Source organism: Syngnathus leptorhynchus, chromosome 4, assembly GCF_054491065.1.
Source record: "Syngnathus leptorhynchus isolate UIUO chromosome 4, UIUO_Slep, whole genome shotgun sequence".
In the NCBI taxonomy this organism is placed as follows: Eukaryota; Metazoa; Chordata; class Actinopteri; order Syngnathiformes; family Syngnathidae; genus Syngnathus; species Syngnathus leptorhynchus.
This window is the reverse complement of record NC_141198.1, coordinates 4,395,042-4,408,036: the sequence shown is the minus strand read 5'-3', so window position 1 is coordinate 4,408,036 and position 12,995 is coordinate 4,395,042. Positions and strand designations below refer to the sequence as shown.

General features: G+C 52.5%; 1 long non-coding RNA gene across 3 annotated transcripts in view; it reads left to right on the top strand.

Annotated features, from left to right (window-relative positions):
* Positions 1 to 1,928: 1,928 nt before the first annotated feature.
* The window catches only part of LOC147057678 (uncharacterized), a 33,510-nt gene continuing 22,443 nt past the window's right edge, over positions 1,929 to 12,995 (top strand). For 2 of the 3 annotated variants that reach the window (XR_015065910.1, XR_015065912.1), the window contains exons 1-2: positions 1,929 to 2,204; positions 3,297 to 3,415. This is a non-coding gene — a long non-coding RNA (uncharacterized LOC147057678). Of the gene's footprint in view, positions 2,205 to 2,429; positions 2,672 to 3,296; positions 3,416 to 12,995 lie in introns of those variants that run through there. The other variant, XR_015065911.1, reaches the window with a different exon arrangement.

The following is a 12,995-nucleotide window of genomic DNA, read 5'->3' as shown; positions in this document are numbered from 1 at the left end:
ATTTGTGACCTTACCCAACTGCCACTCATCCAACAATATGCACGCTCGTTCTGCAATAGAAAGGTATCAGGAAGCCGGCATTTTCATACACGAGTGGATTTATTCCTAACACACAAATCTAATACATCACCTGGGTCTCGGGTCCCTCTCAATACACCTCTGTACGCCTCTGTTGCCACCAGCAGACGTACTCTACTTCCGAGTTGCCCAGCCATGAGTTATACTACACAATATGCAAATGGCACATCAACAAAGGCATTCTGTCATTATTCTATTGGCTATGTGTATACTGCAGTTAACTTTAGCTTGCTCTCATTAGTCTTTCTTCTCCTGCAGAATCACTTGCTCGCTCCTCCTGGTTGTAGTTTTCCTTACAGGGTCACCAGTTGTTATCCACCAGCTGGCCCTGGGTTATCTTGTCGTCCTTGCTGCTCCTGGGTTATCGTTTGTTCTGGAACATTCTATTCGTGCACATCCTTGCACCACATATCTTGTAACATTAATTGTGGCGGAGAGACAGAAATTAACAGCCCAATAATCTTGAACTGTTTCAAGATTTCAAGAACATTAAGAACAGTGATGACTCCCTTCACACTGGTAGCTCAAAGCGGTTTCTATCTGGACAGTTGCGGGAGCAGGTAGCCAAGGAACTTTGTGAGGGCAGGATGGAACCACATGTATGGCGAGCATCACAGACAAATAAACTGATGGACTTCGGAGACTCTGAGCCAAGCCAGGACCGACCCAGGATTCTCTTGGGCATTATGTGGCATACTGCAGGAGGACTGCATATGCCTGGGAGATCTATAATGACCTGGGAAGTGGAGTGAAAGCAGCATCAGTAAATACTAAGATCTTCCCACATGCTGTGTTCTACACAGTGTGGTGATGCATTGTTTGATTTGTTGAAAAAAAAAGTGTTGATAAGGTTCCCTTTGAAAAATAGTTATTTTTTCACGTTTTCAAGTTTCTTTTTCTCGCGGTCATCAACTTCACATACATGTATTAATTGTTGCATTAATTAATGTTTTGGAACAGACATAGACTCAACAGGTAATTTAGGTTGCGGTGAACCTTTTTCACGTCAGATGTAATTGAAATAAATTATCATACAGGCTTATTGATAACAAGGAAATTAATCAATGAGCACGATAAAAACATAATTACAGAAATATCCTCGCACTAAAAGCCATTTCCCGCAGTGAGAGTTTTCTGTAAGCTAAAAAGAGAAAAAAAAGGCTAAGAACATATTTACCTTGTATTCGTCTTGCATCAGGAGCATTCCAAGAGATTGACATTCGCGACGAAATACGGTGACGTCATCGCAATAGAAATAAATGTCTAATATCTACGAAACCGGAACAGCACAAACGAAACTTTTTGCTGCACAAACCAGCACAAACGAAGCACAAACGAACGGTACCATTTTGGGTCCATTTGGAGAAAAAAGGGGGGCTGGGTGAACTCTGGATGACCTATAAAATAATCTTTTATAACTCGAAAATCGTTGCTGCACAAACGAAAATTTTTGCTGCACAAACCAGCACAAACGAAGCACAAACGAAACAGACTATTTTCCTTAAATTTTGCTTGGGGGGGCAGCTTCACGCAGGTGTCACAGTCGTGACGCTAAGATGCCGTCAATGGGCGGAACTTCCGCCGAGATTCAAATCCGTGGGCGCGGCTCGCAACACGGAAGTAGGAAGTAGGAGAAAAGAAAATGCTCAAAGACGGGCGTCGAACCCGCCATATCATGCTTATGAGGTGGACGTGCTAACCAGTGCGCCATTATGTCAACGCATATTAACTGTAAGTCTACTAAACAAAACAGTGGTTGCTATATGACGTCTGCCACGTCGCAGTCATATGACGCGGACATGGCCGCAAATGCCAGCCACAAATGCCCGAATTTCGACGATTTTTCCTGGTCAACGTTTGTAAATGATTGCGTTGTTTAAAAAAAGAACTTTATTTAACTCTAATTTACCCTTTTAGATGATATTACGTTGCAGTCACGTGCCGCGGAAATTACGTCAGTAGGCGGAACTTCCGCCAAGATTCAAATCCGTGGGCGTGGCTTTCAACGGAGTAGGAAAGAGCGAGACTGCAATGGGCAAGCGACACAGAGCGGTTATTAACACGACGATTAATGAGAGAAATGTTTCTATTTTCTGCTTGCAACTGGACCGTCTAGAGCGTACACGGTAAATACAACTCATTGTTTTTAAAAAGAAGTACTTTAGTAGCCCTGAAAAGCGAGCGAGTGCGCCAGTGTGTGTGTGTGGGGGGGGGGACGTCGAATTCGGCTTGGGGGGGGGGGGGGGGGGGGGCTGAGGACGTCTAATTCGGCGTCTGCTGCCAGCCACAAATGCCCGAATTTTGACGAGTTTTCCTTGTCAACGGTTGTAAATGATTGCGTTGTTTAAAAAATAACTTTATTTAACTCTAATTTACCCTTTTAGATAATATTACGTTGCAGTCACGTGCCGCGGAAATTGCATCAGTAGGCGGAACTTCCGCCAAGATTCAAATCCGTGAGCGCGGCTTTCAACGGAGTAGGAAAGAGCGAGACTGCAATGGGCAAGCGACACAGAGCGGTTATTAACACGACGATTAATGAGAGAAATGTTTCTATATTCTGCTTGCAACTGGACCGTCTAGAGTGTGCACGGTAAATACAACTCATTGTTTTTAAAAAGAAGTACTTTTGTAGCCCTGAAAAGCAAGCGAGTGAGTGCGTCAGTGTGTGTGTGTGTGGAGGGGGGGGGGGGGTTACGTCGAATTCGGCGTCTGCTGCCTGCCACTAATGCCCGAAATATCTTTATTTTCTGCTTATAACTGGAACGTCTAGAGCGTACACGGTAAATACGATTCATTGTGTTTAAAGAGATTTACTTTTGTGTAGTTTCACTAAAGTTGTCGATGTAGCTAGCGTTCACATAGCAATAGCAATGTGTAGCTGTGTAGCTAACCCTAGCTGAAACGTAGTTGTATCTAGTTGTACTAAGTTCATTCTGTTTCCTTTTTCAATCACTTTTTGGTTCTTTTATCACAAACAGGGTATTTTAGGTTGCATTACCTGACATGTTTCGGCATGAACTTCCGCCTTCATCAGAATGTCCACTCTGTGACACTCTGTGACACTGATGAAGGCGGAAGTTCATGCCGAAACATGTCAGGTAATGCAACCTAAAATACCCTGTTTGTGATAAAAGAACCAAAAGGTGGTGGTGGTAGTTGTATCTGTGAATGTTTGTTGAGGCTAAATGCTAATCTTCTATTTTATTCCTTTACAGTCCACGGTGTTTGTTGGCTGTGTTTTCCACTGTAAGAAGAAAAAAAAATACAAATCAGTTGGAGGCTCGCATCATTCACCAGGAGCCACAATGGTTGGACGTTGGCAAAGACTTCTCAAGTGAGTACCCCTTTCTTCCTCTATTTATGTTAAACACCTCCTATTAAAACTTCCACTGGCTGCAGACAGCCGCGTTTGATCCACCAACAGTATTGCAACTTGCAATTAACTCCTAGTGTCCTTCTCATTAATATGGAATGGTAGCAAATCCAAATTTGCCTGAGAACAAAAATAGATGAAATAAATTAAATAAGTCTTACTTGTTCCCATTAAATAAATTAAGTAGGTCGTCTTCCCATTCCTTTTCAAACAAGTAAAGCCTGCCCATTTTGTGTCGTAGTTTTTGCGTCTATACCTAGTATTTATACAAAATCAAAATTTAAATGACTTTACTCATTCATTTATTTATTCAAAAGATCCAAAGTTGTGTTATGTGTAATTCACAACAAGTCTCATGTCAAAATAAATTAAATAAGTCTTTTTCCCACTCCTTTTCAAACAAGTAAACTCTGTCTATTTTGTGTAGTAGATTTTCTGTTTATACCTAGTATTTATACGTCGTAATTTAAATTCTCATTATCAAATATTCATCCATTCAAAAAAAATCCAAAGGTGTGTGTACCTATGTGTAATTCAGAACATATCTCGTGTTACTCTACTCGCTCTTATCAACTTCTATCATTTTAACTAAGCTTTTAATACGTCATCAGGTCTCATTCAAAAGATCCAAAGTTGTGTGCGCTATGTGTAATTCAAAATAGATCTCGTTACTCCACTCGCTCATATGACCAACTTCTATCAATTTAACTAAGCGTTTAGTACGTCCTATCAGATCTATAGCCAAGATTTGGCACCATGTGGTGAAATTTTGAATTGCAGCACATCCAATTTTGCCTGGGAATAAAAATAGATTAAATAAGCTAAATAAGTCTTACTTTTTCCCATTAAATAAATTAAATAGGTCTTCTTCCCACTCCTTTTCAAACAAGGTCTCAAGTTACTCCAATCGCTCTTATTAACAACTTCTATCAATTTAACTAAGTGTTTAATACGTTCTATTAAGACGTATGTGAAAATTTGGCACCATCCTTTGGTTAAATCAAGATTAAGAGCAAATCCAAATTTTCCTGGGAACTAAAATAGATTAAATAAATTTAAAAAATCCTCTTCCCACTCCTTTTCAAATAAGTAAACTGCCCATTTTGTGCTGTAGGATTTCCGTATATACCTAGTATTTAACCAAAATCATTATTTAAACGACTTCATTCATTTATTCATTCAATAGATCTAAAGTTGTGTTAGGTGTAATTCAAAATAGGTCTCTAAGTGCCACCGGCCCTGCCGAGCTTCAGAGTCCGACCAGCGCCGGTTCTGCAGCCGGCCTCGAATGACGAAAAATAACGGGCTCCGCCTGGAGGTCCCCGCCAACTCGGCGAATATTTTCTAAGTGCCACCAGTCACAGGGGTGCAGTACCAACTTTGGTCTTTAGGTGCGCCAGAGTACAATGTGTTGGTCCCCCTAGTTAATGTACTCATTAACTTTACCACTGTTTTCCAAAACACAATCGGTACGAGAATGGGGGCGGACCCCTCACAGCCATGCCAGCGCAACAAAAGTCCGCTCCGCGCTGATTCCCCTGTCTGCCACGCATGACGAAACACGTCGGTCTGCCCCTGGAGCTCACGAGACACAAAAAAATTTCCAAGTGCCACCGGCTCTTCCGAGCAAATGGGTCCGCTCCGCGCTGGTTCCCGGCCCCCGAATGACGAAAACTGCCGGTCTCCGTCTGGAGGTAATGACAAACCTTTGGCGAATATTTACTAAGTGCCACCGGCTCTGCGTGGCTATGGCGTCCGCCCAACGCCGGTTCCCGGGTCGAACCCGGATGACGAAAACTGTCGGTCTCCGCCCGGAGCTCCCAGCCAACTCGGTGAATATTTTCTAAGTGCCACCGGCTCTGTGTGGCTATGGCGTCCGCCCAACGCCGGTTCCTGGGTCGAACCCGGATGACGCAAACTGTCGGTCTCCGCCCGGAGCTCCCAGCCAACTCTGCGAATATTTTCTAAGTGCCACTGGCTCTGCGTGGCTATGGCGTCCGCCCAACGCCGGTTCCCGGGTCGAACCCGGATGACGAAAAATGTCAGTCTCCGCCCGGAGCTCCCCGCCAACTCGGGGAATATTTTCTAAGTGCCACCGGCTCTGCGTTGCTATGGCGTCCGCCCAACGCCGGTTCACGGGTCGCACCCGGATGACGAAAACTGTCGGTCTCCGCCCGGAGCTTCCAGCCAACTCGGCGAATATTTTCTAAGTGCCACCGGCTCTGCGTTGCTAAGGCGTCCGCCCAACGCCGGTTCACGGGTCGAACACGGATGACGAAAACTGTCGGTCTCCGCCCAGAGCTCCCAGCCAACTCGGCAAATATTTTCTAAGTGCCACCGGCTCTGCGTGGCTATCGCGTCCGCCCAACGCCGGTTCCCGGGTCGAACCCGGATGACGAAAAATGTCAGTCTCCGCCCGGAGCTTCCAGCCAACTCGGCGAATATTTTCTAAGTGCCACCGGCTCTGCGTTGCTAAGGCGTCCGCCCAACGCCGGTTCACGGGTCGAACACGGATGACAAAAATGTCGATCTCCGCCCGGAGCTCCCAGCCAACTCGGCGAATATTTTCTAAGTGCCACCGGCTCTGCGTGGCTATCGCGTCCGCCCAACGCCGGTTCCCGGGTCGAACCCGGATGACGAAAAATGTCAGTCTCCGCCCGGAGCTCCCAGCCAACTCGGCGAATATTTTCTAAGTGCCACAGGCTCTGCGTGGCTATGGCGTCCGCCCAACGCCGGTTCCCGGGTCGAACCCGGATGATGAAAAATGCCAGTCTCCGCCCGGAGCTCCCAGCCAACTCGGCGAATATTTTCTAAGTGCCACCGGGTCGTCCGAGCTTCGGCGTCCGACAGCACCGGTTCCGCAGCCGGCCTCGAATGACGAAAAATAACGGTCTCCGCCTAGAGATCAACGCCAACTTGGCTAATATTTTCTTAGTGCCACGGGCCCTGCAAAGCTCTGGCGTCCGCCCAGCGTCGGTTCTGCAGCCGGCCTCGAATGACGAAAAATAACGGTCTCCGCCTGGAGGTCCCCGCCAACTCGGCGAATATTTTCTAAGTGCCACCGGCTCTGCGTGGCTATGGCGTCCGCCCAACGCCGGTTCCCGGGTCGAACCCGGATGACGAAAACTGTCGGTCTCCGCCCGGAGCTCCCAGCCAACTCAGCAAATATTTTCTAAGTGCCACCGGCTCTGTGTGGCTATGGCGTCCGCCCAACGCCGGTTCCCGGGTCGAACCCGGATGACGAAAACTGTCTGTCTCCACCCGGAGTTCCCAGCCAACTCGGCGAATATTTTCTAAGTTCCACTGGCTCTGCGTGGCTATGGCATCCGCCCAACGCCGGGGTCCCGGGTCGAACCCGGATGACGAAAAATGATAGTCTCCTCCTGGAGCTCCCAGCCAACTCGGCGAATATTTTCTAAGTGCCACCGGCTCTGCGTGGCTAAGGCGTCCGCCCAACGCCGGTTCCCGGGTCGAACCCGGATGACGAAAAATGTCAGTCTCCGCCCGGAGCTCCCAGCCAACTCGGCGAATATTTTCTAAGTGCGTCCGCCCAGCGCCGGTTCTGCAGCCGGCCTCGAATGACGAAAAATAACGGTCTCCGTCTGGAGGTCAACGCCAACTTGGCGAATATTTTCTAAGTGCCACCGGCCCTGCAAAGCTCTGGCGTCCGCCCAGCGCCGGTTCTGCAGCCGGCCTCGAATGACGAAAAATAACGGTCTCTGCCTGGAGATCAACGCCAACTTGGCGAATATTTTCTAAGTGCCACCGGCCCTGTAAAGCTCTGGCCCAGCGCCGGTTCTGCAGCCGGCCTCGAATGACGAAAAATAACGGTCTCCGCCTGGAGATCAACGCCAACTTGGCGAATATTTTCTAAGTGCCACCGGCCCTGCCGAGCTTCGGCGTCTGACAAGCGCCGGTTCCGCAGCCGGCCTTGAATGACGAAAAATAACGGTCTCCGCCTGGAGATCAACGCAAACTTGGCGAATATTTTTTAAGTGCCACCGGCCCTGCAAAGCTCTGGCGTCCGCCCAGCGCCGGTTCTGCAGCCGGCCTCGAATGACGGAAAATAACGATCTCTTCCTGGAGGTCCCCGCCAACTCGGCGAATATTTTCTAAGTGCCACCGGCTCTGCGTGGCTATGGCGTCCGCCCAACGCCGGTTCCCGGGTCGAACCCGGATGACGAAAAATTGTCGGTCTCCGCCCGGAGCACCCAGCCAACTCGGCGAATATTTTCTAAGTGCCACCGGCTCTGCGTGGCTTTGGCGTCCGCCCAACGCCGGTTCCCGGGTCGAACCCGGATGACGAAAAATGTCAGTCTCCGCCCGGAGCTCCCAGCCAACTCGGCGAATATTTTCTAAGTGCGTCCGCCCAGCGCCGGTTCTGCAGCCGGCCTCGAATGACGAAAAATAACGGTCTCCGTCTGGAGGTCAACGCCAACTTGGCGAATATTTTCTAAGTGCCACCGGCCCTGCAAAGCTCTGGCGTCCGCCCAGCGCCGGTTCTGCAGCCGGCCTCGAATGACGAAAAATAACGGTCTCTGCCTGGAGATCAACGCCAACTTGGCGAATATTTTCTAAGTGCCACCGGCCCTGTAAAGCTCTGGCCCAGCGCCGGTTCTGCAGCCGGCCTCGAATGACGAAAAATAACGGTCTCCGCCTGGAGATCAACGCCAACTTGGCGAATATTTTCTAAGTGCCACCGGCCCTGCCGAGCTTCGGCGTCTGACAAGCGCCGGTTCCGCAGCCGGCCTTGAATGACGAAAAATAACGGTCTCCGCCTGGAGATCAACGCAAACTTGGCGAATATTTTTTAAGTGCCACCGGCCCTGCAAAGCTCTGGCGTCCGCCCAGCGCCGGTTCTGCAGCCGGCCTCGAATGACGGAAAATAACGATCTCTTCCTGGAGGTCCCCGCCAACTCGGCGAATATTTTCTAAGTGCCACCGGCTCTGCGTGGCTATGGCGTCCGCCCAACGCCGGTTCCCGGGTCGAACCCGGATGACGAAAAATTGTCGGTCTCCGCCCGGAGCACCCAGCCAACTCGGCGAATATTTTCTAAGTGCCACCGGCTCTGCGTGGCTTTGGCGTCCGCCCAACGCCGGTTCCCGGGTCGAACCCGGATGACAAAAATGTCGATCTCCGCCCAGAGCTCCCAGCCAACTCGGTGAATATTTTCTAAGTGCCACCGGCCCTGCCGAGGTTCGGCGTCTGACCAGCGCTGGTTCTGCAGCCGGCCTCGAATGACAAAAAATAACGGTCTCTGCCTGGAGGTCAACGCCAACTTGGCGAATATTTTCTAAGTGCCACCGGCCCTGCAAAGCTCTGGCGTCCGCCCAGTGCCGGTTCTGCAGCTGGCCTCGAATGACGAAAAATAACGGTCTCCGCCTGGAGGTCCCAGCCAACTCGGCGAATATTTTCTAAGTGCCACCGGCTCTGCGTGGCTAAAGCGTCCGCCCAATGCCGGTTCCCGGGTCGAACCCGGTTGACAAAAATGTCGATCTCCGCCCGGAGCTCCCAGCCAACTCGGCGAACATTTTCTAAGTGCCACCGGCTCTGCGTGGCTATGGCGTCCGCCCAACGCCGGTTTCCGGGTCGAACCCGGATGACGAAAAATGTCGGTCTCCGCCCGGAGCTCCCAGCCAACTCGGCGAATATTTTCTAAGTGCCACCGGCTCTGCGTGGCTATGGCGTCCGCCCAACGCCGGTTCCCGGGTCGAACCCGGATGACAAAAATGTCGATCTCCGCCCGGAGCTCCCAGCCAACTCGGCGAATATTTTCTAAGTGCCACCGGCTCTGCGTGGCTATCGCGTCCGCCCAACGCCGGTTCCCGGGTCGAACCCGGATGACGAAAAATGTCAGTCTCCGCCCGGAGCTCCCAGCCAACTCGGCGAATATTTTCTAAGTGCCACAGGCTCTGCGTGGCTATGGCGTCCACCCAACGCCGGTTCCCGGGTCGAACCCGGATGATGAAAAATGCCAGTCTCCGCCCGGAGCTCCCAGCCAACTCGGCGAATATTTTCTAAGTGCCACCGGGTCGTCCGAGCTTCGGCGTCCGACAGCACCGGTTCCGCAGCCGGCCTCGAATGACGAAAAATAACGGTCTCCGCCTAGAGATCAACGCCAACTTGGCTAATATTTTCTTAGTGCCACGGGCCCTGCAAAGCTCTGGCGTCCGCCCAGCGTCGGTTCTGCAGCCGGCCTCGAATGACGAAAAATAACGGTCTCCGCCTGGAGGTCCCCGCCAACTCGGCGAATATTTTCTAAGTGCCACCGGCTCTGCGTGGCTATGGCGTCCGCCCAACGCCGGTTCCCGGGTCGAACCCGGATGACGAAAACTGTCGGTCTCCGCCCGGAGCTCCCAGCCAACTCAGCAAATATTTTCTAAGTGCCACCGGCTCTGCGTGGCTATGGCGTCCGCCCAACGCCGGTTCCCGGGTCGAACCCGGATGACGAAAAATGTCAGTCTCCGCCCGGAGCTCCCAGCCAACTCGGCGAATATTTTCTAAGTGCCGCCGGCTCTGCGTTGCTAAGGCGTCCGCCCAACACTGGTTCCCGGGTCGAACCCGGATGACTAAAACTGTCGGTCTCCGCCCGGAGCTCCCAGCCAACTCGGCGAATATTTTCTAAGTGCCACCGGCTCGTCCGAGCTTCGGCGTCCGACAGCACCGGTTCCGCAGCCGGCCTCGAATGACGAAAAATAACGGTCTCCGCCTAGAGATCAACGCCAATTTGGCTAATATTTTCTAAGTGACACCGGCCCTGTAAAGCTCTGGCCCAGCGCCGGTTCTGCAGCCGGCCTCGAATGACGAAAAATAACGGTCTCCGCCTGGAGATCAACGCCAACTTGGCAAATATTTTCTAAGTGCCACCGGCCCTGCCGAGCTTCGGCGTCTGACAAGCGCCGGTTCCGCAGCCGGCCTTGAATGACGAAAAATAACGGTCTCTGCCTGGAGATCAACGCAAACTTGGCGAATATTTTTTAAGTGCCACCGGCCCTAAAAAGCTCTGGCGTCCGCCCAGCGCCGGTTCTGCAGCCGGCCTCGAATGACGGAATATAACGGTCTCTTCCTGGAGGTCCCCGCCAACTCGGCGAATATTTTCTAAGTGCCACCGGCTCTGCGTGGCTATGGCGTCCGCCCAACGCCGGTTCCCGGGTCGAACCCGGATGATGAAAAATTGTCGGTCTCCGCCCGGAGCACCCAGCCAACTCGGCGAATATTTTCTAAGTGCCACCGGCTCTGCGTGGCTATGGCGTCCGCCCAACGCCGGTTCCCGGGTCGAACCCGGATGACAAAAATGTCGATCTCCGCCCGGAGCTCCCAGCCAACTCGGTGAATATTTTCTAAGTGCCACCGGCCCTGCCGAGGTTCAGCGTCTGACCAGCGCTGGTTCTGCAGCCGGCCTTGAATGACAAAAAATAACGGTCTCTGCCTGGAGGTCAACGCCAACTTGGCGAATATTTTCTAAGTGCCACCGGCCCTGCAAAGCTCTGGCGTCCGCCCAGTGCCGGTTCTGCAGCTGGCCTCGAATGACGAAAAATAACGGTCTCCGCCTGGAGGTCCCAGCCAACTCGGCGAATATTTTCTAAGTGCCACCGGCTCTGCGTGGCTAAAGCGTCCGCCCAACGCCGGTTCCCGGGTCGAACCCGGTTGACAAAAATGTCGATCTCCGCCCGGAGCTCCCAGCCAACTCGGCGAATATTTTCTAAGTGCCACTGGCTCTGCGTGGCTATGGCGTCCGCCCAACGCCGGTTCCCGGGTCGAACCCGGATGACGAAAAATGTCAGTCTCCGCCCGGAGCTCCCAGCCAACTCGGCGAATATTTTCTAAGTGCCACCGGCTCTGCGTTGCTAAGGCGTCCGCCCAACACTGGTTCCCGGGTCGAACCCGGATGACTAAAACTGTCGGTCTCCGCCCGGAGCTCCCAGCCAACTCGGCGAATATTTTCTAAGTGCCACCGGCTCGTCCGAGCTTCGGCGTCCGACAGCACCGGTTCCGCAGCCGGCCTCGAATGACGAAAAATAACGGTCTCCGCCTAGAGATCAACGCCAACTTGGCTAATATTTTCTTAGTGCCACGGGCCCTGCAAAGCTCTGGTGTCCGCCCAGCGTCTGTTCTGCAGCCGGCCTCGAATGACGAAAAATAACGGTCTCCGCCTGGAGGTCCCCGCCAACTCGGCGAATATTTTCTAAGTGCCACCGGCTCTGCGTGGCTATGGCGTCCGCCCAACGCCGGTTCCCGGGTCGAACCCGGATGACGAAAACTGTCGGTCTCCGCCCGGAGCTCCTAGCCAACTCAGCAAATATTTTCTAAGTGCCACCGGCTCTGTGTGGCTATGGCGTCCGCCCAACGCCGGTTCCCGGGTCGAACCCGGATGACGAAAACTGTCTGTCTCCACCCGGAGTTACCAGCCAACTCAGCGAATATTTTCTAAGTTCCACTGGCTCTGCGTGGCTATGGCATCCGCCCAACGCCGGTTCCCGGGTCGAACCCGGATGACGAAAAATGATAGTCTCCTCCTGGAGCTCCCAGCCAACTCGGCGAATATTTTCTAAATGCCACCGGCTCTGCGTGGCTAAGGCGTCCGCCCAACGCCGGTTCCCGGGTCGAACCCGGATGACGAAAAATGTCAGTCTCCGCCCGGAGCTCCCAGCCAACTCGGCGAATATTTTCTAAGTGCGTCCGCCCAGCGCCGGTTCTGCAGCCGGCCTCGAATGACGAAAAATAACGGTGTCCGTCTGGAGGTCAACGCCAACTTGGCGAATATTTTCTAAGTGCCACCGCCCCTGCAAAGCTCTGGCGTCCGCCCAGCGCCGGTTCTGCAGCCGGCCTCGAATGACGAAAAATAACGGTCTCTGCCTGGAGATCAACGCCAACTTGGCGAATATTTTCTAAGTGCCACCGGCCCTGTAAAGCTCTGGCCCAGCGCCGGTTCTGCAGCCGGCCTCGAATGACGCAAAATAACGGTCTCCGCCTGGAGATCAACGCCAACTTGGCGAATATTTTCTAAGTGCCACCGGCCCTGCCGAGCTTCGGCGTCTGACAAGCGCCGGTTCCGCAGCCGGCCTTGAATGACGAAAAATAACGGTCTCCGCCTGGAGATCAACGCAAACTTGGCGAATATTTTTTAAGTGCCACCGGCCCTGCAAAGCTCTGACGTCCGCCCAGCGCCGGTTCTACAGCCGGCCTCGAATGACGGAAAATAACGGTCTCTTCCTGGAGGTCCCCGCCAACTCGGCGAATATTTTCTAAGTGCCACCGGCTCTGCGTGGCTATGGCGTCCGCCCAACGCCGGTTCCCGGGTCGAACCCGGATGACGAAAAATTGTCGGTCTCCGCCCGGAGCACCCAGCCAACTCGGCGAATATTTTCTAAGTGCCACCGGCTCTGCGTGGCTATGGCGTCCGCCCAACGCCGGTTCCCGGGTCGAACCCGGATGACAAAAATGTCGATCTCCGCCCGGAGCTCCCAGCCAACTCGGCGAATATTTTCTAAGTGCCACCGGCTCTGCGTGGCTATGGCGTCCGCCCAACGCCGGTTCCCG